Source organism: Solanum verrucosum, unplaced genomic scaffold (genome assembly GCF_900185275.1).
Source record: "Solanum verrucosum unplaced genomic scaffold, falcon-dt-bn FXZP01000190.1, whole genome shotgun sequence".
NCBI lineage: Eukaryota > Viridiplantae > Streptophyta > Magnoliopsida > Solanales > Solanaceae > Solanum > Solanum verrucosum.
Genome location: NW_026020279.1, coordinates 53,631 through 60,750, shown reverse-complemented (window position 1 = coordinate 60,750; position 7,120 = coordinate 53,631).

The following is a 7,120-nucleotide window of genomic DNA, read 5'->3' as shown; positions in this document are numbered from 1 at the left end:
AACCATAAGAGTAATGAGAACATGGAAAAGACGATGACTCAACTTGACTTTTTATCCAAACATGTCATCGGGGTGTATTCAAAACAGTGAATGCAGTTGGTACAACCAGTGGGAAGTTCCCGAATGATGCCAAATTTGAGGCATTATACAATCAATAAGTACAATACATAGGGAATCAAATGGGGGGTTCTCATCCGAACTATCCTAGACTAGGTGAGAACAAAGGTTGGATGTTAACTAGGATCACAAGGTTGAAGAGTCCGACAAAGTGTTGAAAGATTTGAAATATGGTTTCTCCACTTTGACTCAAATGGTTACTTCCTACTCCGTGTCAATTAAGCAGCTGGAAACTCAAATGTCTCAAATCTCCACTACTATCAATCCAAGGAAAAATGAAACATTACCCAATCCCAAGAATGATGTTTGATGAGTGCGAACTATGTCGCGCCATGAAGTTAAAATAGGCACTTCTTGGGAGGCAACTCAAGTTTATTTTATTGCTTTAAATAACATGTGTTGTGAGTAATGAATTCAAAAATTGAAAAGGACACAATGTGCGATATAAATAACCCATTGAGCGATTTCCCAAAGTTATTTGGCAGACATCATCATGTTTGCCTTCTTAGCCATAAATTTTGAAAAATGGTACGGTCAACTTTGGCATACAAGGACCTATACAGCGATCCACCAAATGACATTGGGTGAACTTCATCAGGTCTACCGAATTGAACTTCAAATTTGGTATTCACATAGGTGTCATTTGTAACACCTCGTATCCTAGACAGACCAAAAAATATAGAATCTTAGAAGTTGTAGGTGCCACCTACGGACCATAGGTGGGGTCTGTGGATGGCAACCTGCTACTCCCTCAATAGAACCCCAGAAAATCCGGCTAAGTCTGGACCTACGCCAGGACCTACAGACCATAGCTCAGACCACAGTCTATCGTCCATAGTCGTAGGTCAGATCCCCATTTTTCCAAGTCCAGTCCCCCGTTGACAGTTGACCAGCACAGACCGTGGGTCAGTCCACGGACTGTCTGTCAGTTCCATCGGTGGTTCCGACAGCAGTTAAGTAACGGGTAGTTTCATCTTTTCCCTATGCCTTGGACCCCTAAACTACATCGTTTTACCCCTAAACTATGTACTTTTGGTCATTTTTAGCCTAGTAACTCAATTAGAATCTACCCTAAGCAAATAGTTCATCAAAAATTTAGAAAACTTAGAACGCATAAGGAGAAAGAGTCGACCAAATGCCTCTCCAAGAACACAGCGAAGTTTCATCCATTCCACCCCAAAATCGAAACATTTCTCCATGGAATTATTCACCAGGTATGTGGTATTTCAGTAGTGCATTCCTTTCACCCATTAGGTCCCTAGAATTCAGTCAGATTCTTGATTCCCTTAATATTATCTAGACCTAGGGTTTCTAGAATTTTAGCAGATCATTATGAATTAGTTACCTTAATGTTCCTAATCAGATTATCATCATTTTAGTGTTGTCTTACATAGATTCTTTCATAAACTCAGAATCCTAGCCATGTAGTTCTTTTAGTTCATGAATTACACATGTTAGATCAAATATTTCAGATATACATGCCTCAGATTTGAATGTTTCATTACCAGTACATTAATGTTGTATTTTCAGTTAACATGTCAGTATTTTGAGCTATCCAGTATTACCGAAACTCAATCATAATTAGTTAATTACATAATCAATTGGGAGTTAGCTTATTACCGAGTGCACTAGGGTCAGTCACCCTCAAGTCCCAGAACTACGTGCCCCGTAGGTTGTAAGTCCCCTCTGTAGGCATCAATTTAGTGATCACGCCAGTCATGCCTCTATACCTCTGGCAAGGTATATTGGGTCCTCTCGATAGGGCGTATACATCGGACTCCACATTCAGCTCATGTGGTATTATGTCAATTATTAGTAGCTACCTTTCAGTTAGATTCTATTGCATTGACCATGTTATCAGTTATAGTCAGATTTTAGTTTAAACATGTTATAAACTTGGTCATTGCATTCAGTTAGTTCATGTTCAGTATTTCCAGTACAGTATCATATTTATCTTATCATTTCTTAGATATATGCTTTGGTTTAGTTATGTTTATTGTTCAATTTTACTTTATCCTGCATGCTGAGTACCTTTGAAGTACTGAAACATACTCTGTGCTTTATCTTCTCGTGATGTAGGTTCAGGTTCTCACCTTCCAGATCACTCACATCAGTGGTGAGTCCTCATTCTCCGAGGACGATTGACATGATTATCTTCCTTTGCTTTTAGTTTTAGTTTTAGTTTTTGCTAGATTTAGTTAGGGCATGTCCCAACACTCCTAGTCAATTAGGGGCTCTTTTCAGTCATAATTAGATTCAACTTTAGTCTTTGAGTTTGATAATTTAGTTGTTATTAAACTCATAATTCATATATATTCTGATTTGTTTGAATATTCCCTACTATTAAGTTTTTTCATGATCTAGCTTCCACACCAGTCTTAATTGTGATAGAATATTCAGTTTGCTTATGATATGCCAACTCAGGGTTAGCTTAGGGTCACTCGTGATCTTAGGTCCCGTGTCCGCGTCCTAGGGGTAGCTCCGGGGAGTGATAAACTTGGTCTTAGAGCATTATGTTTAAGAGTCCTAGGATGTCTGAAAAGCTGCACTAAGTAGAGTCCCTTTCATAGGTGTGAAGTGCACCACTTCTAATAAGAGGGAGGATACAAAGTGGTTTAGGAAAACTTCACTTTCTTGCTACTCTTATCGTGCGTGAGGTATGATCCAACTTCTCGTTTCTAACTCATCGTTATGCGTTTCAGATAATCCCTCCTCGTAGAGCTTACGCAAAGAATGTGAATGCCAAGAATGCAAATGCAGCTCCTCTAATCCCATATCAGGAAGTTTTGAATGTAGAGTTTCGGAACGCCATTCAACTTTTGGCTCAGAGTGTGACTAACCAAAACAATCAGCAGGTTCCAGCTCTTGCAAATGCTAATGTTGGGTCAGCTGCAGGTAGAGTTCATGATTTTGTTAGGATGAATCTTCCTGAGTTCTTAGGATCGCAAATTGGTAAAGATCCCCAAAACTTCATAGATGAGATCAAGAAGATTTTTGGAGTGATGCAAGTGACTGGTAATGATAGGGTTGAGTTGGCGTCCTACCAGCTTAAGGATGTAGCTCACATCTAGTATACTCAATGGAAAGAGAACAGGGGTACAAATGAAGCTCCTATCACTTGGGAATGCGTTAGTGAGACTTTTCTGGACAAGTGCTTTCCCAGAGAGTTGAGGGAAGCAAAACCTAAAGAGTTCATGAATTTGAGGGAAGGTAGCATGTCAGTCCAAGAGTATGGACAAAAGTTCACCTAACTCTCCAGGTATGCTCCTCACATGGTTGCCGATTCCAGGGCACAAATGAACAAGTTTCTGTATGGAGTGTTAGGCTTAGTGAAAACAGAGTGCATAAATGCTATGTTGCTAGAAAATATGAACATGTCTAGGCTCATGACTCATGCTCAGCAGATTGAATGAGATAATCTTAGAGAACAACCTAAGGAGAACAAAAAGGCTAGGACATGCAACTATGAGTATTCTCAACAGAAATCGCATGGTGGAAATCGCTCGCAGGTTCAGCAAAGGTCTTCAGCCCCAGCACCTTCATCAGCTAGTTCTCCATCCTCCAAGTTTTAACAGGATCAGAAAGGTAGGGCATCATGCTCTAAGTCTCAAGGGAGTGTTTAGGGTACCAAAACCTACCCAACTTTTCCAAAGTGTGGTAAGAACAATCCGGGCGAGTGTCTTGCAGGAAAGGAAGGATCCTTTGGGTATGGTCAGTCTGGTCACTGGTTGAGAGATTTTCCTTCTTCTAAATAGGGTCAAGAAGGTAATTATGGTAGAGCTCAGTCTACAACTTCAGCAACACCAGCAAGTCACCCGACTCAGCAGGGTAACTTATTTGGTATAGGTGGTGGACAATGCCAGAATATGTTGTATGCTCTTCAGGCTCCCCAGGACCAGGAAGATTCTCCTGATGTAGTCACTGGTACGTTACGAGTCTTTGATCTTGATGTTTATGCATTGTTAGATCTAGGAGCTACTTTGTCATTTGTAACTCCTTTTACAGCGGTCAAATTTAGTGTTAGTCTAGAAACTCTCCTAGAACCTTTCTCAGTCTCTACTCCAATCGGTGACCCAATTATAGCTAGACGGGTATACAGAAATATCCCTGTCACAATCTTCCAGAAAGTCACCTAAGCAGATCTTGTAGAGTTAGAAATGGTAGACTTCGATATAATTCTAGGCATGGATTGGTTACATTCCTGTTATGCCTCAGTCAATTGTAGAACTAGGGTTGTTCTTTTTCAGTTTCCAAATGAACCAATCTTAGAATGGAAGAGTAGTAGCTTAGCGCCTATGGGTCGATTCATTTCTTATCGTAAGACCAGAAAGATGATTTTTAAGGGTTATCTCTATCATCTAGTTCGGGTTAAGGATTCAATCTCTGAAACCCCAACTCTTGAGTCAGTTTCTATGGTTAATAAGTTTCCAGAAAATCTTCCTGAAGTTCCTCCCGATAGAGAAATCAACTTTGGAATTGATCTCCTTCTAGATACCCACCCTATCTCTATTCCTCCTTACAGAATGAATCCAGTTGAGCTTAAGGAATTTAAAGAGGAGTTGAAAGACCTTCTAGATAAGGGCTTCATCAGACCTAGTATTTCACCATGTGGTGCACTAGTGTTGTTCGTAAAGAAGTGGGATGGTTCTCTCAGAATGTTCATTGACTATAGGCAGTTGAACAAGTTCACAATCAAGAGTAAGTATCCCATCCCCAAGATTGATGACTTGTTTGACCAACTTCAGGGTGCTAGTTATTTATCAAAGATAGACCTCAAATCGGGTGATTTTCAACTTAAAGTCAGAGATAGTGACATTCCGAAGACAACCTTCAGAACTCGGTATGGTCATTATGAATTTGTAGTCATGTCATTTGGACTAACCAATGCTCCTGCAGCTTTCATGGATTTGATGAACAGAGTGTTCAAGCAGTACTTAGACTTGTTCGTTATCGTCTTTATTGACAATATCGTCATTTACTCTAGGAATGAGGAAGGACATGCGAGTCATTTGAGACTTGTTCTGCAAACTCTCAAAGATTGTCAGTTATTTGCAAAATTTAACTAGTGCGAGTTTTGGTTACAATCAGTTGCCTTCCTTGAGCATATTGTGTCTAGTAAAGGAATTCGATTAGAATCCCAGAAGATAGAAGCAGTGAAACAATGGCCCTGACCTACCTCTGCTATAGATATTAGGAGTTTCTTGGGTCTAGCGGGCTATTGCAGACGGTTCGTGGAAGGATTTTCATCCATAGTCTCACCAGTGACTAGGTTGACTAAGAAGATGGTCAAGTTTCGATGGTCAGATGATTGTGAGAAAAGCTTCGCAGAATTGAAATTTAGGTTGACTACAGCTCATGTCTTGACTCTACCAGAGGGTTTAGATGGTTATGTAATCTATTGTGATGCATCTAGGGTTGACCTAGGTTGTGTGTTGATTCAGCGAGGTAAGGTTGTAGCTTATGCTTCTAGACAAATTAAGGTACATGAGAAAAATTATCTGACTCATGACCTCGAGCTTGCAACAATGGTGTTTGCACTCAAGATTTGGAGACAGTTCTTGCATGGTGTTCATGTAGATGTGTTCACAGACTATAAGAGCCTCCAGTATGTATTCACCAGAAAGAGTTGAATCTTCGCTAGAGAAAGTGGCTTGGGTTCCTCAAAGATTATGATATGAGCGTGCATTACCATCCGGGTAAGGCGAATGTAGTAGCAAATGCTCTTAGCAGATTATCCATGGGTAGTGTATCACATGTTGAGGAAGAAAAAAGAGAACTAGCAAAGGATGTTCACAGACTTGCTCACCTAGGAGTTCCTCTTATGAGTATATCAGATGGTGGTGTAACGGTTCAAAATGGGGCAAAATCTTCTTTGGTAGTGGGATTTAAGGAAAAGCAAGACAGCGATCCGATATTACTTGATCTCAAGGGTGAAGTCCACCAACAGAGAGTTGAGGTTTTCTCCTAAGGGAAAGATTGTGTGTTTCACTACCAGGGTCGATTATGTGTTCCTAATGTGGGCGAGTTTAGACAACATATTCTTGCAGAGGCCCATAAATCTAGATATTCTATTCATCCAGGTGCCACAAAGATGTACCGCAATCTGCGGGAAGTCTATTGGTGGAATGGTATGAAAAGAGATATAGCAGACTTTGTGGCTAAGTGCCCCAATTGCTAGCAAGTTAAGCTTGAACATCAGAAACTAGGAGGTATGACTCAAGAGATTGACATTTTTACTTGGAAGTGAGTGATCAACATGGACTTCATCATAGGTTTACCTCGTATTCACAGACATCATGACTCCATTAGGGTGATTATTGATAGAGTTACTAAGTCTTCTCATTTTTTTGGCTGTCAAGACTACAGATTCGGCGGAGGATTACGCCAAGCTTTACATTAATGAAATTGTGAGGTTGTATGGGGTTCCTTTGTCTATCATCTCAGATAGAGGCCCTCAGTTTACCTCTCATTTCTGGAAGTCATTTTAGAAGGGTTTTGGTACTCAGGTTAACCTTAGCACAACATTTCATCCACAGACGGATGGTCAGGCAGAGTGTACCATTCATACCTTAGAGGAAATGTTGAGAGCTTATGTGATCGACTTCAAGGGTAGTTGGGATGATCACCTTCCTCTTATTGAGTTTGCCTACAACAATAGTTACCATTCCAACATTCAGATGGCCCCTTATGAGGCATTGTATGGGCGTAGATGTAGATCTCCTCTGGGCTGGTTTGAAGTAGGTCAAGCAGCCTTGATAGGGCCATATTCAGTCCATTATGCTATGGAGAAAGTGCAACTCATTAGAGATAGACTTAAGACAGCCCAGAGTTGCCAGGAGTCTTATGCAAATGTAAGGAAAAGGGAACTAGAGTTCCAAGTTGATGATTGGGTTTTCAGGTTGTAAGTCCCTTCTGTGGGAATCATTTTAGTGATCACGCTAGTCATGCCTCTATACCTTTGGCAGGTTATATTGGTTCCTCTCGATGGGGCATATACATCGGA